Below are 21,451 nucleotides of genomic sequence, written 5' to 3'. Positions count from 1 at the left end.
TCTCCTAATTACTACAGCTTCTATACTACTTCCATATACATATTGTCTCTCCCCCTTTGAAATCAATGAAAAAGGTGTCAAAATTTATGTACAAAACAAAATTGTATTACCTTGCTCTTTATGCTGAGTTTGTTATCCTAGAAATATAATCTGCAAAGTTTGACTTTAGACTCTCAAACTCTTTATGCCATGTGTCTTTCACTACCTCTAATATACTAAGAAGACTACATAATCCATATGATGCCACTTTGATTGCATTAAGGTCAAAATACACAAATTTCTCATATGATGTCTTTGGTGCAAGACATTCATCTAACTTCTTTTGTACATTTTTATCTTCAAGGTAAAGCATTCTCTTAAATAAAGAGAACCTCTTTATAATTTTACCCTTCCTTGGCTCAATGATCTTTATATCATCATGAATGACTACTATAGTTGCTTCAAATCTTCAATCTTGGTGTCAAGTTGCTAGAGTTTGCTCACTAGATTCTGTAAGTCACTCAATTTTCCATTCAGCTCATCATTTATGTCCTTGACATAATTTTATGATAGGGTGCACTATTCATATAATGTCCTTCCCTCTGTCAAGCATCTTCTTAGCTCCTTGATGCATGCATCATGTGTTAACAAATCATTCCTAACATTTGTGCACATTATAGCAAATAATTGTGCATTATGCTTGATCTATTCTTGTACCACTACCACTTTTGATAAATGAGTAAACTCATTATCAAAAGCTTTTACCAATCCTTTTTCTCTTAACTAGGGATTTGTCTTTGCAATCTTGACTGATATAATTTTTTGCATTTTCTCTAAAACTTCTCCCAAAGTCTTTTCAAGACTTTTTTACTTTTGTGTTTCTTTCAAATAATTTACGCAAAGATGATATTAGGCCTAACTAATCACCATCATCTCCTGAGAAGTTCTCCAATGATGATTCTAGTGGAGATTTAAGCTTCTTAGGTGTCTATGGTAAAATATCTACTTCATTTTTGAATTCAACTATATCAAATTCTATTTCAATATGCTTTAACTGAGGTAAGAATGTTGACTCATGTATTATCACCTTCCAATTCCTTTTAATTTTTGTTTCTTATTTTTTCTCTTATGCTTCCTCCTCTTTTTCTTTCTTCTTTTCTTCTTCTTCTTTCTTCTTCATCTCTTCTTCCTTCCTCTTTTCTTCTTCCTCTCTTGCCTTTTCTTCTTCTACTCTCCTCTTTTCTTCTTCTTCTTTTCTTTTCTTTTCCTATTCTCTAATCTTTGTTTCTTCCAATCTATTATTTTTCTCTCTTTCTCTCTTTCTTCTATTTTCTTTTTCTTTTTCTCTTCCTCATCCTTATATCTAGTGTATCTTAACAAATTTCAAACGAATGGTCTATAATCCTTGAATCGATCCTCTATTATATCTAAGATAATTCGTGTATTGTTCACTTCCATGGTATCAGTACCAATAGTTATATGTGGTGTAGACTCTATCATCACTATGTCTTTACCAACTTATGTAGATGCTAACTCTCACATTGTAGTTGTTAGCGGTGCCTCAACTGATGGTATCATTTTATCCTTCTTCTGAATCTAAAATTATAGGGGTTTCTCCCCCCTAAGTCTTTTCTTTCTTCTTCTTGACTGGGTACAAAAGTCACGAATTTCAAAATTGCCTCTATGGTTTCCTCATTAACATCTGAACATAGTTACCTCCCATTATTAAAATATCTCTTGTTTTATGCCTTAGTAGGGGTTCAATACCCTTCATTATGCTCTCAAAGTATTAATCACTCTTTACTTGACATAGTTTTTGTATCATATTTTCTCTAATTTCCTTATCTTCATCAATCACTCTTTTATTTATATTAATAAATCTATTATACAAATCTTTAGGTATCTTCATTTGTATATCATCAAACCTCTTTGACAAAATCATGTGTCTTACTACAAAATTTTTTAACTGTAGTATGTCCATACTATCATACAAATCATAAAACTTATTCAACTCTACAAATTTACCACCATTTATGATTTCAACATTGATAATTTCTACCTTAGGCTTCCAAGGCTTCCTTCCAGGTGGTGCCTTCACCTCTACCTTTACTTGTTCTATCTGTCTTTCCTCTATTTCCTCTTTTTAAGATTCATCCAATTTAGACTCAATTACCTGATTCTTCCTTCTTTGTGTGCCATGTAATGTTTTTCTTTTCTTGAAGAGTCCACTTGTCATTTGTTTTGTTCTTTTGTGTGAAGTAGAATCCATTTTCTCTTGTTTAACCTCAGTTAACCTCATAGAAGTCCTATTCCTAGGTGGGGTAACTATTTGAACCTTGGCAATGCTCACATATCCTTCACCTTTTTCTTTCTAGACTAATGGTACAACCTGTGGTTGTACTTGTGATACTATTGCATAAGGTGCACTAGATGATGGTCTAGCTACTATGACCCCCTTTTGTTGATCAAACATCAATTTCTAAAGGCTTAGCCATCAGTATCTTAGATTTACCACTTGATCTCATTTCTAGATAAATTCACATTGCTTCCTTATATTCTTCTCTTGTCATACCTGATTCCTTCATAATTTTATCAATCTTTTTCTCCACTCTCTTCTTTATCTCTTTGCTATGAAGTTTATTGTGAACTTCCTTCACTATTCCCCATCTAGGATACTCCTCACCTCTCTCATATTCTAAGATTACCTTTGCATAACCCTCTGTCAGCTCCTTAGAATAGTCATTTCATATGACATAGGATCAATGAACTTGACCCTTGGTTCAACTACCTCCATGCATGTTACATCAATCTCAACAATGAAATAGATTTCATTCTTATATTTTTTCACCAAAGATAGAGGTATCATATACCTCTGCTTCATAGCTTCTTGAAAACTTTTCATCATAGTTGAAATATCTTATGTCATCCTATCTTCTGATTGTTTCTTGTAGTGGTAATTATTCATGCTTATTGTACAACTACTGTTATCTCATTCATGATTAGGCATTTGAGGAAATCTTCTAATTACTTGAAATAATAAAAGTGTTATCAATGACTCAAATATGAACGCTACATTCTTAATCTTCTTTAATCTACCTATATTGTCCAACAACTATTGTCTCAGAATTTCACACATATTCACCTTTTCCCTTTTCAATGTCATCGAATAGGATGCATGGATAAATTCAGTAGGAATTGAATTTAGTCTTCAACTATAATTCATTTTTTAACCAATGATCTTACTTATCAATCTTACTTTTGTCTCAATTATCATGTCTAGTCTCATATTCCTTCCACTAGATTTAGTCTTCAGGTTTTTTTCTATCAGTTTCTTCATGTTTTTCTCATTTACTGGGTTACTACCCTCGTTTCTTAAACCATTAAGCTTATGAAATATCTCATTATCAATCATAACATGTGTATCACTTTCCCAAAACATATTCTTATGAATATGATTCTAGTCCACTCATGATTATCAAACTCTATGTAAAGCATATCTCTAATAATGTTTAACTCATTCAAATGTTCAAACCCTTGTTTCAATGATAGGTCATTGTTATAGAATGGGTCTAAGTCCTTGTGGATGTCATTGTCACTAATTATCTCAAATTTATAATGTTTGTATGTCCTAACATCCTAGATGTGTAAAATATCATGGGGAACTTGTGAAAAGGCTCCTAGAGGATCATCTTCCATGGAAATATATGGGTTCTTTTTAAACTTGTACCTAGGCCTCTCACTTACATCACACACTATAAGATTGTCATTTCTTTAAATTAAAACCTCAAATTATAGCTACATAAATGATAAATACCTTGATTTTGCACAACCAGGGATTTCTTAAATTACTCTTTAAAACTCCTCAAGTTTTCAATAAGTTCACATCAAATCTCTCCTTTAAGTCTTTCACAATCGAATGGTGTTAAATAACTCAATTTTGACCATCCAATTCATCTCTGCATTAATTGTGCAGGTATGCAATCAAAAAAAGTTGTTTGGTTACCAGGAGACTTGTTTTCCTTTGTGCACTCACATACAAACTCCAAATATTTTGCACACTTAACCATATCTTCAACACATCATGTTCTACCTCATACTAATTACACATGCCTTAACTCTTCCTCTGACACTTTTTCTATCTTTCTAATGCTAAAAAGTGCTTAATTCAAGTAGGATGAATCAATCACTACAACTAATTTCAATCTACCTTAAAGTGCTTCATTTGACTATTCTTCCAAGACCATATGTGAAATTTATGGATCTTTGGCTTTGACATATACTTCTTTAAATTCTTCTATGTGTTATGTTATATTCTCTTTCTGGATATCATCAGTGCTATCATTTCTTATGACATTATTGTTCATGTTCCTTCTAGAATTTGGATTCCCTAAGTTGTTCCTCATGTCCATTCTACACAATCTTTTTATATGATCAAATTTGTTACATAGTTGGCATACTAGTGTATTGTTTCCAAATCTAGGTCTAGGCTAGTTAACAGGTGCTCTGCAATCTCTAGCAATATGTCTAGAATTGTTACATTTGTAACATTCAATTTTTTGTCTCATTCCATTGTTTCCTTTGTTGGATATTCTTCCTATGGGGTTAGGACCTCTAAACATTCTACTATTGCTATTATTATTATCAAATTTAGGTTTCTTGGAATTAACTGCTCTATGACCGGAACCATGACAATTATAACAATATAAATCAATAACAAGTTTGAATGACTTACATGTGCAGTCCCTTTTCATATGACCAATTTCATTACATCCATAACATCTACCCTTTAATTCATATCACACTTATTTACGTGATTTAGTTTGCTCAAGTTGCTTAGCTTGCTCAACCTCCTTAAGTACATCATTAGATTGATTTGACTCAATCTTATTCAAATCTATTGTTTCTTGCATAGACTGATGATTTTCAAGATCTAGTTCCTTTCTTACTTCATATTTCTTAGTTGAATTTTCTCCAATGAAATATCCAAAACTAGTCTTATCATAAGGTGGTCCCTAAAAAGACATTTGTTCATCAATTTTCTCATTGCTAGAATACAATTTATCAAGTTGTTGCTTGGACTGGGTTATCTCTCCTTTCACAGTAGTGTTATAATTATCAAGTTATGCATAGTGCAACTTTGTAGACTCAATATTAGATGTCACTTTGGTAAGGTTGGATCTCAAATCTGCATTCTCAAACTTCAAATCTAATTCAACTTTATTGGTATCATCCTTTAAGCTCAACTTTAAATCTATAATCTTAAGTTCATGCTTTAGGATATCATTTTCTTTCTTCAGTCTTGAAACTTCATCACTTTCTTTGATCTAATTTTTAGGATCTTTCTTGGATTTAATATGATCTATCTTATCTTTCAATTTTCCAATGTAGTCATTTGCATCTTCACATCTTTCTTTCAAAGAATCTTTTTCTTCAAGAAGAATATCAATCTTCTCAAGAGCTTATTCTAGGTTTTTTTGTAATTGTTCCATATCTATAGGGATCTTACTCAAGTTGTTAAGCCTCATCTAAGTAATTGTGATCTAATACCAATTTTTAGAAATAGGGCATAATGAGAGGGGGGGTGAATTAGTATTTCACAAACTTTAGCCCAAAACTAGATATCTTTAACAACTTTATAACTTGCATAAGAAATAAAACTAACTATGTTGAAAAAAAAACATAACCATGCAATAAGAGATCTCATAACACTAGATATTTTGTTAACTACAGAACCCCTAGCCAAGGGAAAACCCTAGTGGGGATGGTACCCCCAAAATGATCCACTATTCAAAAGTATCTTGTGAAAGATATTGACCCTGTTAGAGTTTGTTACATGCATATAGTGTCTTGGTCCTTGTTAGAGGACTTAGGACTTTTTAAAAGCATCAACCCTATTAGGAGTTGTTATATACAATTACAAAATGTATGCAGGATGAGCCCACTACCCAAACATGGAATGCACATCAATAAGGTTCTTCAATACAAAGAGATAGATATGAAAACCTCTTTAAACTATTGTTGACATCTTCAATATCTTATATTGCCTTTGTTTCTCACAATTCACATTCCTTTGATCATACATCAAAATTTTCATCATAAAGCATTACATCAATATTGCGTCATACTTCTTATCACTTCACATTTAGCAATCTTCCTTTATACCTTGCTAATTTACAAATATATGCCCAATTGGCCTATATGCCTTTATATACTTTACCAAAATACAAGATTACCTTTTTTTGACTTAGGGTTAATATCTAGCATTTCATCCCTAAGTAGTTAAGTAATTATTTCATAAACAAAATAGTTCATTAACCCAAAATTACCCATTTTCTTATTATACTATGTTCTACTTGTACACTATTGTAACTGGCAAATCTATCATAACTCTATCCATACTGACCATACTATCTTGTGGACATTAATGTAGAATCCTCACACTCTTTACTATTTTTCCTCAAGTGCACACGTGCCAATATGACCTTTGTAAACTGTGCTAATCAAAACTTCATCTGTACTGATAGATAAACTATGTAACACTTAGACAATTTTCTAAGTATACATGACATACCTTTATCTTCATCTTTTTCTAACTTCATATTGATGATATGTTGCCATAAATGACAAAATCAAAGTGTCTAACCTAGCCAAATTTCCAATAAAAATTCTATCAATTCATCATTTTTGTAAACTTAATTTTTGATCCTAATACATCCAACATCAACATGTGATCTTAGGAAAGAAATTTTGTTGTGCATTAGCTTGATGTCTTTGGTATAATTTTTTTTCTTTTATCTTCTATCTACTTTAAAGTGGAAATAAATGGGGTATGAGTGCATAAGACATGATTCAATTTTCATTTCATAACTATATAATTGCAAGATATCCTTTACATATGGAAGTGCAAAAGAAATAGTTTCTATGTTGACAGTTAAGCATACAATAGATTGCAAAAGTGTTCTATAGAAAGGCTCAAGAAAAAATTAAGCTATTTTTTTCTTAAAGCTTAGTGAATGATAGATTACTTGTAATAGTATTCTAACATCAATTATAGTAGAAAAATGAATATTTCAAAATTACAAACTACTAATAGAAAAGTGGAACGACTACGCATAAAATTATCTATTTGTGACTAAATGCTATTATTTTCTCTATACCTATCTAAATTTGTATTTATGTATTTTATCTTAATCTCTATATTGCCACAATCCATCAAGAGGAATTGATCGAAACTATGAAAGAAGATAAGATTACTGAAAGAAATTTTCTAAGAGTTATCTATTAGAATGCAATCACTTCTATTATTTGAAATTAATATTGCGATCTAGGGAAATTCTACATCCAATGGTCCATCAAGATTAAAATTATGGAAAAATACTTTGTTTAAAGTACAAACCACATTTGATATGCTTGACAGTACTAGATGTTTTCTTAGATGTGATGGTGAGAGATAAAAATATAGAACAAAACAATAAATGTTTGACATGAATGATTAAGGAGATAGTTCTATTTGCAAGGTGTACACAAAATTATTTCCATGGAAAGGCATTTGAAATGTTGTGTGCATGATACTTCTAAGTACTTTTTGCTTTATTTTTATACCTCTAGGTCCACACACAATTGATGGGAATAGGTGGAATGTTAGTCAACGCAGTGAATGTTACTTCAACATTTGTTTTATGCAACTTGTCTATATCCATTATTAATTATGATAGTCTAAGTACAAGAAATAATTCATCATTAATTAATGTTCTTCAAATTTATTATATATTTTCCATCTAAACTTTTTAATTGACTTAAGATGACAATTTATCTCATTATAATTTTATTAGTAGAACATAGGGTGTCAAGGTGGAATACATGGCTTCTAGAAGGATTTATATGGAGTCCAAAACTCTCATCGATTGGCATGCTACAATGTAGATTCTTAGTGCTTAATAAGTTAAAGTAGTTGATTTGAATTATTATTATTGTATAATTATCTATATATATTAATATCTGGCATATATTTATTCATATAAGGGGAACCATTAGACTCTTTACAACCATCTTATAAATTTTAATATATATTTTCTTCACAAATTCCACAATAGACGTATGCATTCATTTAGTGAGTTTATCCACTAAGAGGAGCACAATCTATGCTAATATGCTTAGAGATGATTCGTAAATTAGCTAAATCATGATTATAGAAGATAGTAAATGGAGGATGATGAGTATCATATGATATTTGGTGACAACTACACTAAATACAAACCCAAAGATCTATGTTGATTATATTGTATAATTATCTTAACTTCATTGAGAATATTCAAATAGTTTTAGCTATTATTCTTTTTGCAAATAACACCATATAGAGGTTAGAAACGTTGATTTTTCTATTAAATTCATGTGTATAAGTACTCTTTTCCTTTGCCAATAAAAATAATAGTGTGGAAGGCTTGAAATTACTTCTCTCTCCTTCATTGTATTTCTATAGAACCCTAATTTTAAAAAAAAAAGAGGAAATCTAGGTGTTATTCCCATAGATACAAGAGATATGATCATTTATAGAGAAAACTTAATCTACCACTCAATAATAGTTTAAGCTTAAATATAATAAACTACCATTTGAAAAAAAATGATGATCATTGAGATATGTGAACTACAATTACTTTTCTGTCTAATGTTTAATAAGCTTATCAACTAGAACATTACAATGTATTGCTAGAATACAATTTTTAAAATAAACGTATACTCCCCATAAAAGTAGGTAAACTCTACTATAAAATAACAACAAAAGATTGATTTTCCATTACACAACAAACTATCAGTAGAATATATTAAAACTTTTCTTAAATAATCTTCTCAATGATTACAAGGATTTGAGTGATAAGATCATGGAAACATGCACAATTAAGTCTTGCTCTCTTCCTAATCTCATGGTAGCATGGGACCTCAAAGGATCCTAGCCAACCCCTGAGAAATTAAAGATATGGTGCATCATTATGATTAGTGGTGATAACTTACTTTTCCATGTTATATTTACTCATGTCATGGAAATATTTATAGCATTATCTCCGGAAAAAAAACCTTGAGGAACCATTCATAAACAAGAAATAAAATAAAAGATTAAAAGGAGAGGAATTACTTCTCTTCCTATGAGAATTATGATGACCTCTGTATCCATATGCAACATCCTCCTTTCTTCTCCTCTAACTATCTCATTTTCTTCACAAGCCATTAGTTCTCCAAAAGGAGAAGTGGGAAATGAAAACATCTTTAATCTTCTCAAGATATATAGGAATCTTCACCATAATAAACTTTTTCTAAGGCCCTATCCCATCACTTTCAAAAAAATGACTTTTTAAGGGGTCATATCAAGTCCTAAGGACAATATCACATGTTTGAAAGGTCCCCAAGGTATTGACCCTAGGGACCTATTTTGTATACATGGATTGATAAAATTGATCAAACAACACCTTTTAATGACCCATACAATGATTCATATGAATTTTAACTTAACCCAAGGGTTTTAGAACCCTAACCTCTCTTAAAAGGATACTCAACACAAATAAATTTGACCCTTAGTAATTACCCATAGAGCATTAATAATAAATTTCTTCATTCCCAACTATAGAAATTGAATTACTCTAACATCTTCTTCACAAATATTAAATCTGATTTTGTAGCACCTTCTTGACCCCATTTATAGAACATCTTTCCTACACTATAAAAACAAGTATAATTAGATCAGCATAATATAGCTCATATTAGTTATTTATCCAGTTTCAATAATCATATTTGTGAGCTATTTATTTGTCAATTTACATAATCTTAGTGTTGGAAACTAAAATTGAAACAAGTGTTATGTTGTTGTTGATGTCAAATCTATTGGAGAGACAGTCTTCTATCTAATATAAATGTCATTTCTATTTGATTGATGAAGAGGATTTGAAAAGTTGTTTATAACAAAATCATCTAGAGGATAGGTTGAGTTATGAAGAAGAAATTATAAATGGACATTTGATTAGTTGGACTTTGACAAGATAAATTAATTGTCTAAATCATGTTACAAAAGGAGAAGAAGTAATGTTCAAGTCTTGAAAGTGCAAACAAAGATAGATCAAATGCATAGGCTTGAGTGAGTAACAAAGTAGGAGTAATTTTGATGTACATTCTGAGTGATGCTAGTGTCAAACAAGCCATAGTAAGTGCCAAGCAAAGTTAGTGTTAACCAAGCATTAGTATTGATCGAGTAATAGTGTAGGTGCTGAGAAATAAATTTAGTAGTGTCCTAGTAACCTAGTGATAACTAAGTGTCAAAAAAGAGTGTTGGCTAAGGAAAATCATTTTAACTATTTATGAGAGATCATAATTTCTAGCCAACTAAGTTTATTTCTTGTAATATGGAAAGCATGTTGAAGATAAGGATTGATGAGTTGGATCATTTAATACTAAGAGAGGATTAGATAAATGACCTAACGATTGGATTCTAAGAGAATTTTCTAGAAAAGAAGAGGATATAAAAGATGTCAATCAAATACATTTGTATGCGATGGATTGAATCATAAACCCTAAGATCTATAATGATTTTTAAGCGGCAAAAGATTAGAATTGCCTATTTAAGGAGGTACAAGGGAAAACTCTAAGAATGTGTAGAGAGTATATGCCTAGAGAGGATATGTTCTAGAGAGTTGGAATTGTTGCTGATGTTAGTGACTAGTGAATTTAAGCAAAAGGCATAAACAAGGTGAGAAGAAGTGAAGGGCGATTGCTTGAAGGGTTGCCAATTGAATCAAATATTGAGATGGCATTGGAGGCCAGATACTGAATCAATTTATGAATAGAACAAAGAGCTTCAAATGAAAAGCGAGTTGTACTTAATAGATCAAAACCCTATTGTTACTTTCTAACCATTAAAAACAATGTTTGAAATCCTTTAATCAAGGTTGACCTAATAGTCATATGTAAATCCTTTAACATTGTGACATTCTAATGGAATGTCCTAATTTTTTTTAACAAGGCCACTCCTAATAGGGTGATTAAATTCTTTAACATGGTCACATTTAATAGTGATTTTGTAACCTTTAACAGGGTTGGCTCCTAAAAAAGCTCACTTCAAAAGAGTGAAAATTAGTGACATGTTGCCAATTGTTTTTCCCAAACTGGGTTTCCACTTTAAATCCTAGAATTGAATTTGTGTTGATATTATTATGGTCTTTTACTAATTAATGTTTACATTCTACAAGCTTTTTATATTTAGAACAATTGACAACTAGTTGATGTTACTAATAGATTATAGTAGAGACTAAGCAATGGAATGATAAGATCTAAAGTTGTTCCCCCCCCCCCGCCCCCCACCCACCCCCCCAAGTTATTTCAAATATTGTAACAATTAGTATCAGAGAATTGGTGCTTGTGGAAGAGAAGTTTGAAGGCAGTTAAAGCTAAAGATCATGGTGTACAAAAAGGAGGCACCAAAGTTGAATAAAGAGAACTTTCCTGCATGGAAAATGTTGATGAGGCTACATATAGCTAGTATTGGTGATGTTACACTGGATTTTATGTACAATGCATATGTGAACATAAAAAAAGTCCCTCTAACTACTCAACAACTATATAAAAAAAAGAGAGCATAATTAGCCAATGTTGGAGATTTGTTCAACCCTAAGCTATGCTGAATTTTATGACATATAAGAGTGCAAGAATGTAGAAGATATTTGGGATAAACTGAAGACCATATATGGAGGAGATGATAATTTCTTGAGATCCAAATTAGAAAGTCTGAGAGGTAAGTTTGATGAAATGAAAAATGATAGAAGGTGAGAAATAGTTCAATACTATACAAGAATCAAAGAAGTTATTAATGTTATTCATGGTACCAATGGAAAGATTCAAGATGAAACAATAATAAGTTATTGAGAACTCTACTTCCTAGTTATGCTATTAGGGTTTCTAGAATACAAGAAATGAGATGTACACCAAGTAATGACCTAACTCTAGAAGGTGCGATTAGTAGGTTTATTGCTTTTGAGATGTCTAATTTTGATAATTACACTCCTCCTACTATTGACTTTTCTTTGAAATCACAACTAATTCTTAACAAGAAAGAAAAAAGAAAACATGTGAAGTGGCATTGATACTTCTGATGATGAACTTGATGAACTTGAAGCACTTATAGCTAGGAGATTTGGAAGAGGCAAAGGAAAATACAAAGGTAAACTTCCCATAATCTATTTTTTATGCAACAAGGCTAGTCATTTTGTTGCAAGATGTGTTGACAAAGAAGACAAGGATGAGAGAAAGGAAAGCAAGTACAAAGAAAGAAGAGATGATAGAGACTATAAGAAGAACAAGGACTACAAAGAAAAAGGTAAGAAATTAGCTTGTTATATTGTTGAAGAAGAAACTGATACTAAATCTGAAAGTAATGATGAAGTAGTCTATTTTACTGTGAAAGAATATTTTGATGAAGATGAGAAAACTACTCTAATCTCTTATTTGAGTAAAAGTGATAGATGGATAATTGATATTGGTTGTTCAAATCACATGACTGGTGATTGAAGTAAATTTGAGAATATTGGACCATACAAGGGTAGTTGTGTTAAATTTGGTAATGATCTTCCATGTCTTATGAAGGGTAAATGATCAATACAACTTACTAATAAGATCAAGTGTAATGATGTTTATTGGGTTTAAGGACTTAACTATAATCTATTGAGTGTTTCATAGATCAAAAAAAATCATAGAAAGGCCAAAATATGTGATGTCGATGGTATACTAATAGGAAGTGGTGATCAAACAAGAGGTAACTTGTTCTATCTAGATTTATTTGATGAGACATTTTTTTTTCACAACATGAAGATATTTGGTTATGGCACAAGAGATTATGTCATCTAAATTTTGACAATTTGGTTAGTATTAGTAAAATTAAAAGAGTAAGAGGTTTACCAAAACTAAAGAAACCTGACAATGCTATGTGTAAACGATGTCAATTGGAAAAAATGAAAAATTCTAGTTTCAAGAGTAAAACATATTCATCTGATGATATTTTGGAATTGGTTCATACTGAGTTATGTGGACCCATCAGTGTTCAAAGCTATAGTGAAGACAAATATTTCATAATATTTGTTGATGACTACTCTAGAATGATGATTGTGATGTTTCTTAAATATAAATATGATGTTTTTCAACTATTTAAGTGGTATTAGGCCAGTGTTGGAAAGGAGACAAGGAAGAGTTTGAAGTTCTTAAGATCTAATAGAGGTGATGAATTCATTTCCAATGAGTTCAACATAGTGTGCAATGACAAAGGAATCAAAAGATAGATGTCAACACCTAGAACTCCTCCTCAAAATGGAATAGCTGAAAGAAGGAATAGATCAATAATGGATTGTGCTATAACATTTATGATGGAGAAAATTGTGTCAGAAAAATACCAGAGAGAAGTTGTAAGTATAGCTATTTATACTTTGAACAAAATTCAAGTCAAGAAAGGTACAAATGCTACACCTTTTGAATTGTGGTATGGATATGCACCTAATGTAAATTATTTCAAAGTTTTTGGATGCAAATGTTACATACTTAAAGATAATAGAAATGGAAACATTTATGCTAAAAGTGATGAAGGCATATTCCTAGGATATTCCACTTAGCAAAAAGTTTATAAGTGTTTGAACTCTAACACTAAAAAAGTTGTGGAAAGTGCAAATGTGAAAGTTGATGAATATACAAAAAAGAATGAAGTGTTATGTAAAACATAACTTTAAGACTATATTTCATTAATATATGTGAATGATAGTGCTCCAAGCACTCCACCTGAATAAGAAAACAAAGCTACAAATCCTTAGCAAACTGGGACTACCAAGTTGCAACAACCAATTGTCAAGTAGCAAACTAAAAATAATGTTGATTCATAGATAGAGAATGTCAAACATTAGTGAGGCAATTTTGGGCATGTAAAACATGAACCATAACCTAAAGAGAGAGAGTAAATGAGCTTGAAATCATTTTTCAAGATGAACCTATTGAAGAATAAAGAAGAAAAGATTGTGTGTTAGAAAAATATGTGAAAAGACATCATGCACCTAAACAAATCATTGGATATAAAGAGTCTGGTGTTATGAAAAGAAAAAGACTCAAAAGTGATACGTGCTTACTTTGTGAGTTTGAGCCCAAATATGTGAAAGATGCTTTAGAGAACGAAGATTGGATACAAAAAATGAATGAAGAAATTGAGAAGATTAAAAAGAAAAAAACATGGACCCTAGTACTTGGACCTAAAGATAAAAATATTATTGGAACAAAGAGGGTATTCAGGAATAAGCTAAATGAAAAAGGTGAAGTCACAAGGAACAAGGCTAGATTGGTATGCAAAGGATATGCACAAGAGGAAGGTGTTAACAATGGGGAGACATTTTCCCCTATAGGAAGACTAGAAGGAGTTAGAACATTTCTTTCATATTCTACTTATAAAGGATTTAAGGTATATCAAATGGATGTCAAATCTACATTTCTAAATGGGATACTTGAAGAAGAAGTATACATAGAACAACATGAAGGATTTATAGATCCTAGCAAGAACAATATGGTTTGTAAGTTACACAAAGCTTTATATGGTTTGAAACAAATCCCTAAAGCATGGTATGAAAGACTGCATAACTATTTGGTGAAGATTGGTTTTGCAAGAACAAATGATAACAACAATCTATACTTGAAGACTAGCAAGAACAATGAGGTATTGTTATCTTGGATTTTTTTTATAATATCATATTTGGAGGAAAGGAAGAATTATGCAAATCATTTGTTGATGAAATGAAGAAGGAATTTTAAATGTTAATGTTTGGTGAGATGAAATTCTTTGTTGGTTTACAAGTATATCAAATAAAGCAAGGTATCTTCATTACTCAGTCCAAATATATTAAGGAGCTACTAAAAACTTTTGGGATGGAATATTCAAGACTAGTGAGTACACCTATGTCTAATGGACATAAGTTATCTAAGAATGATGATTCTATTGATGTGAACTAGACATAATACAGATCAATGATTGGAAAACTACAATATGTTATTCATAGAAAACCTAATATTGCATTAGTGGTTGAGATAGTTGCAAGATTTTTTGCAAGTCCTAAAGAAAACCACATGATGGAAGTGAAAATAATACCGAGGTATCTAAAAGGAACATAAGACTATGGATTGTATTATAGAAGAATGATAGGTTTGAACTGAAGGTATTAACTGATTTTGATTGGGAAAGAAATGTTGATGATAGAAAAAGCACAAGTGGAGGTGCATTCTTTCTAGGAAAGAGACTTATTTCATGGACAAGAAAGAAGAAAAACTACATTTCCCAATCAACAGTTGATGTTGAGTATGTGGTAGTTGTAGTAAATTGTTCAAATATCATATGGATCAAGCAACTATTGAAAGGTACAAAGGAAGAAAATATTGATCTAGTGGTTATCTATTGTGATAACACGAGTGTTATTAACATATCAAAGAATCCTTTAATGCACATAAAGAAAAAGGACATTTCTATCAAGTATCATTACTTGAGAGAACTAGTTCAATACAAAGAAGTGAAATTAGAATATGTGAATAGTAAAGAACAAATTGTTGACATATTCACTAAAGCCTTACCTAAAGGTACACGTGAATATCTTAGAAGTAAACTAGGGGTGATTCCCCTGGATAAAGCTACTTAGGTAAGGATGGTTCTTTGCATCAAATGGGTTGATCAAACTATCATACAAATTGATACAAATAGTTCTACTTTATGAGTTGCCTAAGGTAGTAATGAGGAAGAAGAACAAAATGGCGGATCAGTCATACAAAGATGATAGATGAAGAATTTAGAGCTGATATAAAGATATCTACTTGATAAAGATGTATGAGTTGAAAGTGTCTTTGGCATTGTTGTGAAAGAGGGAGAGATTATTAGATTATCTAGTCACCATGAGGGAGATATTATCAAAAAGACTACTTAGTAGAAGAAGATCAAAATGATAGAGGGAGATAATGAAAGATAGCAAAGATATCCAAGTAAGAGGGAGATATTAGTTAGAGGGAGTTCATAAGAGTTACTTGAGGTGTTTCCAAATCTAAGATGAGAATTAGAAAGAAACTAAGAATATTAATTTAGGTCTAATACATTGAGGGTGTTTCTCAAAGATAGTAATTTTTTTGGATTGTATGGTAACCAAAAGTATTCTAGAGGTGTTTCCATTGATTCCAAAGAGGGAGATTGTTGGAAACTACAATTGAAATAAATATTTATGTTGTCACTGATGTCAAATATATTGGTGAGATAGTTTTCTATCTAATCTAAATGTAATCTCTATTTGATTGATGAAGAGGATTTGAGAATTTCATAACAAAAGCATCTAGAGGATAGGTTGAGTTATGAAGAAGAAACTACAAATGGATATTTGATTAATGGGACTTTGACAAGATAAATTGATTGTTTAAATCATGTTACAAAAGGAGAAGACAATAATGTTTAATTCTTGAAAGTGTGAACAAAGATAGATCAAATGCATAGGCTTGACTGAGCAATAGAGCAAAAGACTAAAGAATTTTGATGCACATGTCGAGTAATGCTAGTGTCAATTAAGCCAAAATAAGTGATGGGAAAAATCAATGTTGAACAAGCATCAGTATCAACTAAGTGACAGTGTATATGGGGAGCAAGAAATTTAGTAGCAACTGAGTAGCCCAATGATGATCGAGTGTCAGAATACAGTGTTGACCAAAGAACAACATTTTAACTATTTATGATAAATCATAATTTCCAACCAACTAAGTTGATTTCTTGAAATATGGAAAGTGTGTTGAAGATAAGGATCAATGAGTTGGATCATTTAATACCATGAGAGGATTAGGTAGATAAACTAAGAGTTGGATTCCAAGAGAATTTTCTACAAAAAAAGAGGATAAACAAGATGATGATCATATACATAGTATGTGATGGATCGAATCATAAACCCTAAGATCTATGATAATGTTTAAGCAAAAAAATATTAGAATTACCTATTTGAGGAGGTACAAGGGAGAACTTCAAGAATGTGCAGCAAGTATATGCCCAAGGAGGATATGTTCTAGAGAGATGGAGTTGTTGTTGATTTTATTGACTGGAAAATCTAAGTAGAAGGCTTAAATGAGTTTAGAAGAAGTGAAGGGTGATTTCTTGAAGGGTTTCCAAGTGAATCAGAGAATGAGATGACATTGGAGGCCAAAAAATGAATGCAGAGTTATTTGTACTTAACATATCAAAACCCTATTGTTACTTTCTAACCATTGTAAATAGTATTTAAAATCTTTTAATCAAGGTTGACCTAACAATCATATTGACTTAATAGTCATATGTAAATCTTTTAATAGGGTGACATTCTAATGGGATGTTCTAAAGTCCTCTAACAAGGCCACTCCTAATAGGGTGATTAAATCCATTAACAAGGTCACATTTTAATAATATGTGTTGTAACCTTTAACAGGGTTGACTCCTAACAGAGATCACTTCAAAAGAGTGAAAATTAGTGACATGTTGCTAGTTGGTTTTCCCAAACTGGTTTTCCACATTAAATCCTAGTGTCAAACTTGTGTAGATGTTATTATGGTGTTTTACTTATTAATGTTTATATTCTGCAAATCTATTATATTCATAATAGTGGAGAGCTAGTTGATGTTACTAATAGTTTACAGTAGAGATCGAGCAATGGAATGATAAGATCTAAAGTTGTTTAAGTGTTTGTTTTTTCAATTGGTACATATGGACCTTGGATAACTGATTCACCCTCCCCGACCCCGCCGCCCCCGCCCCCCCCCCCCGCCCCCCCCAAAATTATTCTAAATAAACAGTTCATATGTGCATGCATGTGTTGGAGTTGGGTTGTCATTGCACCAAAAGACTAATCTATCAATGCCTAATACAACCACTCAACTTATAGTATACAGGAGGCAATTAAACCCTTGTCACAAATCTTGAGTGGAGCATTGAACAAATTTCCAACAATCTCCCCGTTAGCATTACCCAAGGGTCTAAGGATTCAGACCTATGACCAAGCTTTGATACCACTTGTTAGAGTGGGTTTATTGTTGAATCAAAAGACCAATCTATCAATACCCAATACAACCACTCAACTTATAGTGCATAGGAGGAAGTTAAGCCCTTGTTACAAATCTTGAGGGGAGCACTGAGAAAATTTCCAACAACATGATCATTGCCTTATATTTGTTGAGAAAAAAATATATATATGATAAATTTTGACATTACATCTATCATAATTGAAGAAGATGCATATATGTAAATATAAGAACTTGTCAAATGAAATAGTCCTACCACCAAACTATAACCATTTTAATTTAATTATTATAATTCATATTCAAAAATTGGGCTTGCATGAGTACTTAATTAGGTGGGATCTTACATCTTTCTAGGGTTCTATTGTTGATCTCTGGAATGTGATACTATCCAATATAGATAAATAACTTTCTTATTAGATTATGAAACCACTTTCTTTGAATAGTAAATTCTAGATTTTTTATAAAGTGTTAGCTTACAACCATCTATGTTATTCTTCATGTTGGGCTCCCTCAAAAGATTCCTACAAGAAAATCAAAAATATTTTTGAAATATTTTATGAGCTTCTAGATACAATTATCACATATTTCATAGAGTTCTTTGAGGCTATTATTGCCTCCCTAGGGAACTTGGAGGCCAAGTGTTGGTTTACAACCATCTATATTATTCTTCATGTTGGGCTCCCTCAAAAGATTCCTACAAGAAAATTAAAAAAAAATTTGAAATATTTTATGAGCTTCTAGATACAATCATCACACATTTCATAGAGTTCTTTGAGGCTATTATTGCCTCCCTAGGGAACTTGGAGGCCTTTGCCTCTTATCCACCTAGAAATAAGGTCTAGCTTTGTCTTCAATTTCTAGTGATAGTTTGGAAAATTATTTTCATGAATTGCATTTTTTAGGTTATCTAGTTCATAGGACATTTTAGTAGGTGATTATCTCTCAAATCCCTCTTCTTATGAAAGATTTAGTCTAGATACATGACACTTTTGTTACTTAAAGCATTTGGCATGCCTAAGAAGCTATCACACCTTGGCTTTGCTAAAATGGGGCCATTTTTTATAGTCTTTTTTTTCAACCAACACAACATTTTGTGGTCTTCTCTTATCAATTTCCATGATACCTTTTATCTAGAGTTCCTTGAGTTTATGCACTGCACTTTAAAAAACATGAAATTCCATCTCTATAAGATATTTTTTCTCATGCTATCATGAGTCCTTGTACTGAGGGAGATATGTAGGCTTGGTTCTTCCTAACTCACTTAGATTGATAGATTTTTTACTTAGTGGTCTCAATATTGTAGAAGTTGATGAAAGCCAACTTCACAGTGTGCCAAGATGACTTGCATGCAAATAACCTGCTGAAGAGAAACCAAAGAAGGAAGGAACAAGAGCTTGAAGCAACAAAGAGAAATTATATTGCAACAATGTGAAAAAATGAAATTTATGTACAAAAATGCAAAGGAAGAGCCTATTTATAAAGGCCTCTAGGAAGCTGTAGAACAAGCTTAGAAAGTGCTAGAAAGTGCTAGGAGATAAGAATGACAACTAAGCACATGTCCACAAAAGGTGGGACATCCTCGATCAAGGTGAGAGGATAAGTATGACTTAGATAGGAAAAAAATCCCGTGTTGTCAACAACTCCTAGTATACAACTAATAAATAAATACATTAACCTAAGTAAACTTAAGTAAAAGAGTAAATAATAATTATTTACTCTAACACCCCCCCTTAAGTGCAACTTAGTGGAATGCACTTAAGCTCACAACAACTAAGATGAAATGTAGAATGGGTCCCAAAAACAAGGCCATGTTAGGTACCCATGTCAATGCAAAGAAATGCAACCTCTAAAAATGGGGAAAGAGGGAAAACCTCATGGGGAAAGAAGGAAAACCTTGTATGATTTCTAAAGTGCAACTAGTGGTCATAGTTTCTCTGCCTATTGCTCACATATGGTGCACTCCCATGCCTCACATGAACATATTAGCAAGGGAATAGATAATTTCTCAATGTTATTTCTTAACTTTTATACCTCATGGTGGCTCAACTTTAATTTGGCCTCCTAAAGTGTGACTCCTACTCATGATGATTGGGATCTAGTAGTGATTCAGGGTGGCTCAATTCATCCAAGTGGTTCTTGCAATTGATCTAGCTATTTCACTAGAAAAAAAAAAATGAAGTAAAAGAGGGGACAAAGGAAGTATGGTCTCTTTTAACCACTAATTCATAACCTAGCTAATTTTTGGGGATATAAGAATGATCTACTACTCCACCTTCTACAAGCATCCCTTTAGCCACTTAGCGGCTTATTTTGCTATCACTTCTTTGAGGCTCTTCCCATGTATGTCTTTTATTGGCTTTTCGAGCACTTCTTGTGTGACTATTGTAAAGTGACTCCAACCTTTTTTGTGAACGATGTAAATTTGTACTTAATTAAATATTAATTAGAATGACATATTCATAAAAAAAATTGTTGTAAGGAATCCTTATGATACAAGGTCAATGAATTTATGAGAAAATATTTTTTTAATTGATTTTTTTTTAGTTTTATAAAATTATAAAATTCAATTCATTTAGTTTAAGTGTAGTTAATTTTTTAGATTATTTTAATAAATTTCTTTATAAGAAAGATCTTTTATTTATGAATGATTTTATTTTTAACCTTTAATTTTTGTTTCCATAATGAATCTATTTAAAAGCATTATTTTTTTAATATATAATATATAAATGTCTAATCAATTTTTAAAATTTAATGGATATTTTAATTTTAATTTTATAAATCAAAAAAGTATTTATAATTTTGTTTGTTAATGGGAATGCATGGGTTAATCCATATTCTAGTAGGGACAATGATGTTTAATGGATATTAATGGAAGAAGAATAGTCCAAAATAAATTTAATGGAGCTTTGAAAGGAAACCTTGGACCATTGGTGGTGGGTTGTGTAGTAAGATATTTTGTGGTTAACTATTAGGGAAAAAATGCTTGATGAAGGAACTAATAATGCAGATGGAGTCCAGGTGGCTTCACTCACTATAAAATTTTCAAGAAAATTATTGATAACATAACTTCATCTGGAATATGCTCCCAAATAATTTTCAATTCACTAATGAATAGAGAATTTTAGATATAGAAGTTAAGTAAATAAATAGTAAATAAAAATAAGCTTCAAATCTTTAATAATTTATAATCTCTTGTACATATTATAATGAAATTAAGATGACAAATTTGTTTGCAAGATAGAATGTCTCATTAAATTGCAATGATGGAGATGCAGTTTGGAAGGATTTAGGAGATGATGACATTGAATTTGAGTTAGTACAACCATAATAGAAATTTAAAATTAGCACAAAGAATTAGATTTTGTGATAATTACAATAAATTTGTAGTGTATGAAAAGTACCTATT

The sequence above is a fragment of the Cupressus sempervirens genome, chromosome 5 (genome assembly GCF_028749045.1).
Source record: "Cupressus sempervirens isolate cs-2001-9-10 chromosome 5, ASM2874904v1, whole genome shotgun sequence".
Taxonomy (NCBI): domain Eukaryota; kingdom Viridiplantae; phylum Streptophyta; class Pinopsida; order Cupressales; family Cupressaceae; genus Cupressus; species Cupressus sempervirens.
The sequence above is the reverse complement of the archived record's forward strand: the minus strand, read 5'-3'. Positions refer to the sequence as shown.